Source organism: Ambystoma mexicanum, chromosome 9 (genome assembly GCF_040938575.1).
Source record: "Ambystoma mexicanum isolate Mex_15411 chromosome 9, UKY_AmexF1_1, whole genome shotgun sequence".
Lineage (NCBI taxonomy): Eukaryota > Metazoa > Chordata > Amphibia > Caudata > Ambystomatidae > Ambystoma > Ambystoma mexicanum.
Genome location: NC_090931.1, coordinates 1527150220 through 1527162666, shown reverse-complemented (window position 1 = coordinate 1527162666; position 12447 = coordinate 1527150220). Strand labels below are relative to the sequence as shown.

At 46.6% G+C, this 12447-nt stretch overlaps 1 pseudogene; it reads left to right on the top strand.

Annotated features, from left to right (window-relative positions):
* The window catches only part of LOC138489425 (zinc finger protein 271-like), a 394913-nt pseudogene that overhangs the window by 380149 nt on the left and 2317 nt on the right, over nt 1–12447 (top strand).

Below are 12447 nucleotides of genomic sequence, written 5' to 3'. Positions count from 1 at the left end.
CAATAGCGTAGCATTAAAGACCGCTCAAGTTGAACTTGTTTGTTGAAAGTGGCATAATGTTTTCTACCGTGCACTATCACCGCCGAATTGATCCCCTGTCGTTTAGAGGGCTCTGAAAAAGGCAGACGACACAGGGTGGGTTAATAGAAATAATTTAACCGGTCTATAGGCAGTGAAGCGCTCTACTCGCTGTGCCACTTCACTGTAGCCTGTCAAGTGGCACAGCGAGTACAGCGCTCGCTTTGACATCCGTGCACAGCTTGCTAACGCAAGTTTGAATCCCGGCAAGGCCAAACTCAGCCTTTCATCCTTCCGTGGTCGATAAATGAGCAGCACACACCGTGGTTAATAATAAGCACCGCTTAGATACCTCACGGTTCTCAGCGCTGTATGAATGGGAAAATATTATTATTTTATTATTAACATACTCTGTTGCACTATCTTCGATAGCAAATATTTTCACGCCCTAATAAATAAAATGATGATTTTTAATGAAGATCGGCTGGTGATACTAATTTATGTTTTTTAAAACAGGTATGTGGCTCCATTTTGCCAATGTCACGATTTACAGACTCCAGCGGATGGGGTCTTCAACTGCCAGGTGCAGGTCCAAATATGCAACTTCATGACCCTCACCATTTTATGGGACAATCGCCAAGGACCAATATGCCCTTACGCAGTACTTGCGGCTACAAACAACATACCAACCAATAGGGTGGTCTAATGGCTCGTTGTTGGAGCAACCTTCGATTATCAGAGCGACCATTTACTGCTTTTATCATAAACCAACAGCCTATCTACCGCAAAGGAACAACGCGTGGCTCCAAATAAACTTTTGCTGATCGACAGCAGAGACAATAGCAAATCGCTGAATATTCACTAAACATTTCATGTGAAATAAATGTACTTTACCAAATGTACAATCCTGCTGTTTACTTTTAAACCACAGTTTCATATTCCAAATTGTGGCGCACTGAGTTGTAAGCTGATCTAACACTCTCTGTACCGCAAAGGAACATCGCGTGTCTCAACATGAACTTTTGCGGATCGACAACAAAGACAAATGCAAATTGCTGAATATTCTCTAAACATTTGATGTCAAATAAATGTACTTTACAACATTTACAATCTTGCTCTTTGCTTTTAAATCACAGTTTTATATTCCGAATTGTGGCGCGCTGTGTTGTGACATAATGTGTGTTGTCTTCCGGGTTCTGTGTAAAGTCGCGTAGTACTGGAGACGACTGGGCGTGTTTGATTACGCACCCTGTAACGTCACGGAGAGAGGCGGGGAATATGAATGCTTTGATAATATCAGGCTTAGGGGCGGGAGATATGATTTAGTGTCGCAAAAGCAAGTCAGCCAGGTCAATAGCGCCAGTCATCGGATTATCACATAATGTCGGCACACACCAGCCGGATTTATCGTTTCTTTAATGGACAAAAAGTCGGTTGACGCCCCTAGGAAATTGTACTATTAGCGGACAAAAGGAGTGCTCTTAAAACACTTTCACCCTGACAACGAACAATACAAACAACGTTCTCAGAACACCCCCATTTTGTGTAATTGCAACCATTTCGGGACACTGCGAGTGTTCTTAGATCACATTCAACTAGACAGATTACAATACAGACAGCGTCCTGAGGACACCCCCAGGTTGTGTATTTACGAACAATTAAGTACACCTTGAGTGTTCATAGCTCATTTTTACCTTCCTTGCGAACAAAAATGGCACATACTCCGTCCTCTAAACACCCCACCATTTAGTTTATTTACAAAATGTCAGAACAGCCGTGTTCTCCGTGGACAAATCGAACGCAACAAAAACATCTAGCACATAAAAAAACAAAACATTGAACCTATCTCATACTCCCCCCACCCTCCCCAAACACTCTTACACACCAACACACAGCACTAAATACAATTTTTTATCCACGTTTCACTGCGCTGTACGCGGTCGACTGCGAATACAAGATGGCGGGCGCCAAAGAAAATCTGACGCGCTCCATGCCCCTCGCCGTCCAATCAGCGAACACGTTGCATGTCCGCGGACATGACGCAAGGCCATGGGCCAATCGTGGTGCTGTCCGCGGAGCGAACAGGGAAGTCCGTCCACGAAGCAAGCACATATCACTAATTTTTTTGCCTTACATTTTGGTCATTTTTAAAAAAACTACTGGACAGATTTACACCAAATTTACAAAAGCACACTTTTGGGACCAGGCCGCCGCTCCTGCCGCAAATTTGGTGTAAATCCGTCCAGCGGTTCGGGCTGTAGTCGGCGCAAAGTTTTTTCCCATTCAGTCTATGGGGAAAAAAAAAGTTTTGGGACCCCCCCTATAACTTTTCCCCCCCTGGACGAATCCTCACCAAACTTTGCAAAAGAATTCAGAGTGACCCAACTACATTTTTTGCAAAGTTTGGTAAGGATCCGTCCAGGGAGAGCGAAGTTATAAGCCGCCCAAAAAGTGCTCTTCCTATGGAAACAGCAACTTAACCATAACTACAAGGCCACTACTGTGGCCATGTAATATATATATATATGGGTTTTGGGGTGTTTGGCGTTGGGTGGGGGGTTGTGGGGGGTTTCCCCCCACATATGGTACAATTGACGTTCACAATTCGGTCAATTGTTAAAAGGTCAATTGTCATTCGAGCAGTTGTAAAACGATCAATTCGTATACAACCGTTGGTCGGGCTCTATAGATGTTTGTAAAGTACAAGGTCCAGTTTCTGAAGAGATGTTGGCTGTCAGTTTTTGTTGGTTTTGCGAGTTGTCGTTTAACAAGTTCCACAGTTCTCTTGTGTTATGGGACTAATTGATATTTTCCGCATCAAGTTGCTGGAGGATTTTTTGTTGAGTCTTCCTCCAATTCGAATACGATTGCTTCATTTTTTTTGCCAGTGCATTGATTTCTGCAGTTTTGATTTTGTTCAGACTGCGTAATGATTTTGAGTTTTTTCCTTTCGGCTGTTCCCTGATTGTATGTGTGTCGATGATATTTCTGGTGTTGGGTGCTGGTCGTTTTTTGAAAGGTATTAGGATCCATTCGTAGTTCAGTTTGTCTGCATCTCTCAGGGTGGAGGTTTGGATCACCGTTGCTAATCGAGACATCGCTTGCTGTGATATGAGCAGTCTGGTGGATTTACTAGTCAATTCTAGTGGACATTGAGGTGCGAGTTTGACTTCTGTCAAGAGAGCATTACAGTGCATGGTTAGTTGATTGTGGTCACTTTTGTCCGCGAGTATTGTTTGTATTTTCAGTACGGATGTGTGTAGTTGGTGTGATAGAAAAATATCGTCGATTATTGCACTTGAAGTTCCTCTAGACCAAGTCGGAATAATTTTATTTGAGTTGTCAGTGGCGTGGTCAAGGAGGATGAGGTTGCGAGTCGTGATTTCTTTTTTCCAACTTCTGGCTTGTGGTGATAGTTTTGTTTGGTTTAGGATGATGCTGTCTTTATTGTGTAAGTGGATGTTCAAATCTCCACAAATTATTATTTCTAAAGCTGGATGTTTCCTGGCAATTCTGTCGATAAATATGAAGACTCCATCAATGAAGGATTCTGTTGCAATTGCTGCTGGATTCCAGTAAAGATTTAGTACTGCGATTACAGGTCCTTTGTTTGTTGTGGGTGGAGTCCCGTTGGATGGTCAATGTAGGTCTGTGATAGTTATTATTTTAATTTGAATCCAGGGGTTGTTATTTTCAGTATTCGATACATACCATTGTGGGTTGATTTTAATCAAGGTAAGGAGACCTGACGCTGGTCTTCCTTGTTTTTTGACTTTGCTGGATTGAGGAAGGTTAAGAAGCTGTTGCAGGCTGGTGCTTCGGTAAGCCAAGTTTCTTGAAGACAAATGATTTGGTGGTTATCGAGTTTGTGTTAAGGGTTAATGAACAGATGTGAGTTTCCTCTGGTGTTCCACGAACATAATGACCATGGGATATCTGAGTTGGTTAGTGGTTATGATCTCGTGGTTGTGGAATTTCCTGCGCATGAGGTCTCTCCATATTAAGTCTCTGAGTCACAGTATCTTCTGAATGGTTGCTCCTGTCTGGTAGATTGTCCCGGTTGCACGGCTCGAGTCTGGTAGGAAACTGATGCAGATTGATGTCTCGATGCGTTATAGAAATTGGATATTTGGTTTCCTGGTAGAGGTGACAGGGAATAGGTTTCAGGTCTACCTTGTCCTGGAGTACGCTTAGTAGTTGTGGCGCTGTCTGCGGTAGACCAACATTTGAAGCCAAGTTTGCTGAGTTGATTGCGCATAGATAGTATCAGATCTATGTTGGTTGGATCGCGCAACTCTACGTAAGTTTTATGCAGGTGGAGATCATCTTTGAATGTTATCAGGTTGATGTCTCGTGTAGATATTCGTGCGAGCTGTGGTATTGCATGGAAGAGTCATGGAACATTTGTTCTATTACGGATTAGTGGGTCTTGTCTGGTGAACACATTTTCAATGCAGATTGCATGAGAATGTGTTTGTTGTAGAGGATTTACAAAGGAGATAAAGGTGCAGTTGTCCTCGATTTGACTATGGATTGGTGATTTGAATGTATCAATTGAGATTTGATCATAAGTTACATTGATTGTTGTGTCGATTGTTACATCATCCAAGGTTCCATCCAAAATTTCTTTGTAGTTGTCCAGTGGTGAGGAAGGGAGTTTGGAGCAGTATTCATCTATTATTATGAAGCTTGAAGCAGTTGTGGGTTGTACGGGTGGCAATGAGATCTCCAGTGGTGGGGCATCATGGACAGTTCGATTAAGGAGGTCATTCGTCAGTTGGTGTGGTATCCTGAGGTACTATAGGTACTGTAGTTTTTAGTCGAGTTGCGTTTGTTTGTTGATTTTGGTTGGAGCTTGAAACGAGCCGGGTATGTGGGTTACCTCTCAGAGGAATCTTGAGTGGTTCAGAGGTTTTCACTGTTCGTAGAAAGGCTCTTGATCCGGTTTGCTTTTTATTGCAATGAATTAATTTTTTGGATGATGCTAATTTGCTATCAGCAACTTTCTTCCCTTTTGCGAAGATCTGGTATGAATCTGTGTTGCTCTTGGACAAGGAGCTAGGTAATTGAATTGTGGGTTGTAGAATAGAAACATTTTCAGTGGTTTCTTTTGGGAGGGATTGTCTAATGGGTGAAGTCGCAGTTGTCGATTCTTGTGCTAGGTGCGGGATGAGAATAGATGTTGTAGGTTGTTCAATCAGCTGATTCGAGTGTAGTAGCGATTGTTGTTGGTGTTGCGCTTTCAGGCGAGAGAGGACTTCGGATGTTAGCTTGGATTTTTCTTGTCGGTCACCTCTTGCAATTTCAGCTAGTCTTTGTTGGCAACGGTTTGATTGTTCTGCCTCTGTGTTGAGACGGGTTTCAATGGTGGTGATGAAGTTTTCTGTATAGGTTTGTTTAGCATGGATCATAGCTAGAAGAGTGGCTTGGTCTTGAATATTGTCTTTCATGTTTTCTTGCAACTTGAGGAAGGGTATCATTGATTGCGACAGTACTGAAATGAGCACTTTTTGGAGATCCAACATGGTTGTGGGAATCCTTGGATTGTTATGGTCATCAGGAAACAATTCTTCCAATGTTGTGTTTGTCGTTTTGTTTTGTAAGAGTTTAAACGGTGGCTGAAGTTGTTGGTTTTTAGAAGTTATATCTGGAGTGTGGTAGGATTCATCTGAGTCATAGATGAAATGCGTCGCCGGTTGTTGTGTGACAGAAATTGACTTTTGATGTTCTGTTTTAATGTCCAGCTGTGTGGGTGTTTTGAGATTTGACGGCTTTGTACAGGGAGTTGAAGTTAGATGCGTTTGTTGGTTGTCGGTTAGAATGCCAAATAGTTCTTTTCTTTTGTCTACATTTGTCATAATTGATTCGATTTCAGTGATGTCCATTGAGAGTCTTGCTGCCTTAGCTGTTTGTGCGATTAGTTCAGTTTCGGTTGAGAAAGTTTTAGAGAGTTGTGGGTTTGTAGCCAGGATAATTTTGCCAACCTTGCCTTTTCTTTCTTTCTTGAGGGGGCTGTTAAGGTTGGTGAGTGGTGGGAGTTGGTGTTAGGAGTAAGGCCCTTTTGTTGGTTTCTTGAGGTATTTGATTTCTCTTTTCCAGGTCCCTGCTTGCTGCAGTCGTTGAGAGTTGGAGTGGGGGGTTTTTTGGTGGCAGTGTGGTTTATGGTTTCTGTTCTTTTTTCTGGTATTTCAGTAGTCAATTCAATGTTCTTTAGATTGTTAGATTGTTAGACTCAATTGCAGGTTGATCGCCAGTGGGCACAGATGTTGGATCAGCACAAGGCGTTAGCTGTTTTGTTTGAGGGTGAGGCTCGTCTAGCTGGATTGATTTGATGGAGCTGTGAATCTGTGCTTGTGTATACTTTAAGTTGTTGAAATTCTCTTCCAGATGCGACCAGGATTGGTCAGAGGAGGTTGTTTGTGCAGTCTCTAGTTGTGGATTCCTCTGTGTTGTAGCAGTGGAGATGTTAGAGTCAGGTGAGCTATTGGTGGTCTGGTGATTTGAAAGGGTCAGTTCATGGTTTCGCATGGGATGGTCAGCAACTCCTTTTTGGTTGGTTGATCTCAGGAGTGATTGTTCCATAGTTAGTTGAGAAGAGTCTAGGTGTGACGTAGCAGCGACTCCCAGTTTAGTCTTGTTTTAGGGCTGCCAAGGGTGGAAAGTTTGGTGTGGCGACTTGTAGACATCCTGGCGAGGGTTGCAGGGTGGGTTAGTAGTGTTGCTTTGGCATTATTTTGTCCACAATGCTTCATTTTTCAAGTGTTTTAGGAGTCGAGACGCGGTATCTGTGCTAGATTGTACACACAGGTGCTCGGGGGGATGATACGTTCAGTGAGCTGTGATGCTTGGTGGGTGGTTGCTTGGTAAGTTTAAGACTAGGAAAGTTCTCATTGGTCTGATTCAGGTAGGTATAGGCAGGCTGTGCAAGTGTGTTCAGATTTCCTTTCCAATCTCAGGTAGCAAAAAGTTGTGTTCTCCACGGAGTTGACGGCTGGATCCAAGGGTCGTGCCCTTTTGGTCTCCTGCCGGTCATTTTGGTGCGTATTCAGTGTTTCGTGGAAGGTTTGTGGTGTTTAACGTGGTTGCTGGGTGGATCCAAGGGTCCAGCCCTTTCGGTCTCCCGCCCAGGTGCGTGGTGTGTCCACAAAATGCACTGATGCTAGCAGGATCCAAGGGACAAGCCCTTTCGGTCTCCTGCTAGTCTTTCCGGTATATAGTCGCAGGAGATGAAAAGTATACACTCTGTTGTCAATGTTGAATCTTTCCAAGGATCCAGTCGATTCGAACTTCTGCCTGGCCTCTGGGAAGTAGCTGGAAGGATGCAAGGGCGAGGCACTTTCAATCTCCTTCTGGGTTTTTTCCAATGCTGGAAGAGGCTGCCTTGCCGAGAAGTGTGCTTGGTTGATGGTGTTGGAGAGGGCTCGAATTCGTGGGCTTCTCGTCGTGTGATGAATGTTTTCTGTGGCGAAGGTGGAGGAGCTGAGTCGCCGTCGATGTCAGAGACGCAATGACCAGGATCGGAGCAGTAGCCACTCACATGAGTGCCAGAGCCGAAGAGGTGTGCAGGAGCGATGCCGTGTGTAGGGAGCCGGAAGCATCAACAAAGAAGAGGCAGCGGCGGGGCTCTGGTGGAGAAGGGTAGACGTCGCAGGATCGCAGCAGAAGCCCCTCACAGGAGCGCCGTAGCTAAAGAGGCACGCAGGAGCGATGCTGTGTAAAGGCAGCCGGAAGCGTCAGCAAGGAAGAGGCAGCGGCGAGGCTCTGGTGGAGAAGAGTAGGTGTCGGAGGCAGCAGCGGGTTCCTCTGATGTGATGGGGGTTAGAGATGGAGTGGATGGAGTGAACATGGTCAAGGCGCCAGTTCGATTAGTAGCAGAGTGGGTGAGTTGACAGTTCTGCTAGCAGGGGATATAGCTTCCACGAGGTGGGAGGAGATCTTGCAATGGGTGGGAACGGGGGAGGGGGGCAGAGGTGGTTCGGTTGTTGCTTGGATACAGGCAGGGGGCTGGGGATGCGGGGGGTGCCTGCGCTGCTGTGCTCTGGTGAGTGTAGGTGGTTTGCTGCACAGTATCACTGAAATCTTTGTGGCGGCGCAGGCGGTGCCGTGGAGCCTGCAGAGCCCAAAGACCAAAAGACTCTGCACCCGACTCCGCGGCCCGCTCTGCGGTATGCCAGATGTTTTGAAAGGAGGGTTAAAGGCAATAGAAAGCAAAAGTTCTCACTTAGTGTAAGTCCGCAGCAGTAGCAAGAGAGATCCTTCCCTTGTGCTCTCCAAAAGACTCTGCAGCCGACTCCACTTCTTCCACAATACATGCCTCGTTCTGGACAGGGACCGACCTCTCCGGCACTCTGGGTGGCCACGGTTGGCCTGGGTTGGCCACCGATGGCAGGGATAATGATTCAGCACTACTAGGCCTAGTGTGGCCATCTTGAAAAGGGAGTCTCTCAGCAGGCAAAGCAAAGCATTTTGGTGGAGGTGTGACAAAAAAGAAAAACAAGTGATGAGTCTTCAGGATATGTCTCTATGTCTTAGTGGGACGTAGTGCGAAGCCTGTCCCTGATTCAGGGTTGTCTCATTCTGGGGAATAAAACTGCCACTCGTGGGGCTTGGGTGTTTCAAGTGTTTCCCAAACACTTCTTTCATGGCAGCTGCCGTCATCTCATCCACTCGGTTCTGTCAGCATGTCTGGTTGGTCCTAACATAATTGCTGCTACTTGGCATTGCCAGCCAACATGTCTTTGGTCTTGTTCGGGGTAACGTGTGAGACTCTTCAGCTGTAGGTGGTCCCCAGGGTAATGTTTTGTTCCCCCCTCCTGACTGGATGGCTTCTCAGTAGCCTGTGTCACACTGCCTTAAACCAGGCCCACAACTGATCCAGGCTTCCTATGCACTCATCCTGCCCAGTTCTTTCTTATCCAATCTATGCTGGCCACCAGCTCTTGCACATCCTCCCTGGGATCTCTCTCCTCCTCCTTCCCTCTTCATCTTTTTCCTTACCCCCCACATATGCCGCCTCGTCATATCTGCTCTCTTTTCTGCCTCTCCTCACATTGCTCTGCCTCCTTCTCTCCTGTTTTCCTTGTTCACATCCTCTAGGTATATTTTCTCCCCCTCTATCACCCGTTGCCCCTCTTCCTTCATGTGTTTTCTCTCCTTTGCTTCTCTCTCCCTCTGCCTTTCCCCGCCCAGATGTTCTCTCTCATCCGCTCACTCTCACCTTCCCCTCATTTCATATTTTCTCTCCTCACTGCTCTCAGGCACTACGATCTGCTCTTGCCTCCCCGCCTCCTAAATCTCACGCTTTCCCATTCAGCCACCTTTTAATACGCTTCCCTAGGGCAGAATTGGTATCTTATTTAGGTAGGTATGTGCACCTGCGGTTATGAATGTGTTATTGATTAAGGCTGGGATCACAATTCCCTGTGTGTGGTCGCTCTATGCAGGACCATGGTTGTCATCACTAGTCGCCCTCTCCATTGGGGTGGAGAGGTGTAGAAAATGGGATGAGGTCACTCCTGAATTAATATGAGGCCATGGACCTGCTGGGTGACAGTTCACACAATGCCTGGGGTGGGGTGCAAGCCCTGGGGGATCCCACATATACCAGCTCCAGAGCCTTCATCCCATTTCAGGCTGTAGTTCTCAGCCCCCAGTGTCACCATGGCCCCATCTTCCAGCCTTGATTAGGTGACTCTGTCATTTAGAATCCCCAGATTCCTATCTGCCAGCTTTGATTGAGCAGCTCTGTCATTTAGAACCCCAAGACTCCCATCTGCCAGCCTTGATTGAGTGACTCTGTCATTTAGATCTGGGATGCCTATCTGCCAGCCTTGATTAGGCTACTCTGTCATTTAGATCCCCCGGGCTGCTTTCTGCCAGCCTTGGTTGAGTGACTGTATTTTAGGTCACCCGGGCCACATCTGCCTGCCTTGATTAGGCGACTCTGTCATTTAGATTCCCCTGACCCCATATGCCAGCCTTGATTAGACGACTCTGGCATTAAGATCCCCCTGGGCCACATCTGCCTGCCTTGATATGGTGGTTCTGTCATTTAGATCTCCCTGGCCCCATCTGCTAGCCTTGATTAGGTGACTATGTCATTTAGATCACCCTGGCCCCATATGCCATCCTTGATAGTGTGACTGTCATTTAAGTCTCCCACAAGCCACAAGCCTTGATTGAGTCACTGTCATTTAGATCCCCTGGGCTCCTATATGCCAGCCTTGATTGTGTCGCTGTCATTTAGGTCACCAGGGCTGCACGCATCTGCCAGCCTTGATTAGGTGACTCTGTCATGTAGACCGCACAGGTTCCTATCTGCCTGTCTTGATTGCGTGACTCTGTCATTTCAATCCCCTGGGCCCTCTCTGCCAAACTTTATTAGGTGACTCTGTCATTTAGATACCTGGGCCCCATCTGCCCACCTTGATTGAGTGACTCTGTCATTTAGATCCCCTGGGCCCCATCTGCCAGCCTTGATTAGGTGACTTTGTAATTGAGATCCTCCTGGCTCCATCTTCCAGCCTTGATTGAGTGACTGCCATATAGATCCCCATGGCTCCTATATGCTAGCCTTGATTAGGTGACTTTGTCATTTAGATCCCCCTAGCCCCACCGGCCAGCCTTCATCAAGTGAATATGTCATTTGGGCCATTTGGGCCCCCATCTGCCAGCCTTGTTAGAGTCATTACCATTTAGATCCCCAGGGCTCCTCTCTGCCAGCCTTGATTGAGTGACTGTCATTTAGATTCCCTGGGCTCTTACCTGCTAGTCTTGATTAGGTGACTCTGGGGGTCATTATAACCCTGCGGTAGCCGTGCCGGTAAATGCCGGCACGGCTGCCACCGGAGTCATGAATTTACTGGCACCCAGCAATAGGGACGTACCGGTGCATTACAGCCCCGGCAGACCCGTTACATCCCCATTGCCGGGTGCCGGTAATTATGACTCCCCATTCCCATTTGAGTCCCATTGGACTCAATGAGAATGGGGAGGCCAGATGCACCGGCACCATTCATGAATGGAATGGTGATGGTGCATCCGTCGAGGTCTGCTCGCATGTGCCGGTCCGCCCGCCAGTTCAGCCCTGGCAGCCGGAAAGGCACCCGCGAGCAGAACTCATAGTTTGCTGGTCCGGTAACGACGGTGCCGGTAGCTTACCGGCACCATTGTTACCGGACCGGAAAACTTGTAATGAAGCCCTCTGTCACCGGTCAGATAGCATATCAAGCTAAGCGCTCGCCCCTGAAATCTGTATTCAAGCTGCTGTGACAGGTTCAAATCCTGGCTGGGTCATCTCCACCATTTATCTTTCCGAGGTCGATAAATTGAGTACCACTCTGTGGCATAATAATGTTTTCTGTTATTTCAACACTATGAGACCTATGGGTGTGTAGTGCTATATAAGAATTAAAATTATTAATTATTATTTAGATCCCCGGGCCCCATCTGCCAGCCTTGATTGAGTGACTCTGTCATTTATGTCACCCAGGCCCCATCTGCCAGCCTTGATTGAGTGACTGTCATTTAGATCCCCCTTGCCCCATCTGCCAGCCTTGATTGAGTGACTCTGTCATTTAGATCCCCCGGAGCCCCATCTGAGAGCCTTGATTGAGTGACTGCCATTTAGATCCCCAGGCACTCATCTGCCAGCTTTCATTGTGAGACTCTGTCATTCCCCCGAGGTGATACAGCTTTTACTCACTTTCGACTGGCGCCTACTGCACTGTCATGAAGCCATGCCTGGAGTGGGCGGGTATAGGGAGATGGGGGTGCTTGACAGGAAGTCAGTTATACCTTTTCTTCATGAGAGAGGTGTACAAAGTTCCAGCATGAACTCTACTATGCTAGTCCCTTAGGAGACTGTAGGGATTCATGGGAGGGAGCCAAAGAGGTACGACGTCCTTTCACCGCAGGATGTTTTTTGGTGGGGTTTTTTACTGCACATTTTTTTCGAAAAAACCCATCAAATTTTTTAGTGGGGTTAGTCAATTATATATATGGGGTGTGGGTGTTTGGGAATAAATACAAATTAAAGAAAATGAGGGGGGCTCGTAAACAAAATCACGGTAAAAAACCCAGCGAAAAAACATCCCGCGTTGAAATGACATGGAACCGCCAAAGATATCATACAATTCTAGATGGGAAGAAATCAACTATAGGGGTATAGTCCACCTCCGGGTATAGTCCACCTCAGGGTATATTCCACCTAGGGGTATATTCCACCACAGGGTAGATTCCACCTCCGGGTATATTCCACCTTAGATTTCTCTCCCTGCTACTCTGAGCGCATATAACTCTGAAGCCTCTGGTACTTGTTCTAAGTCGCTTTAGTCCGGCTTTAAGATCTTACTGTCAGTTAAAGGTTCAGGGTAAGACATTACGAGGTCAAACAGAGCTCACACCATCACATCCAACTCCCGAGGCACC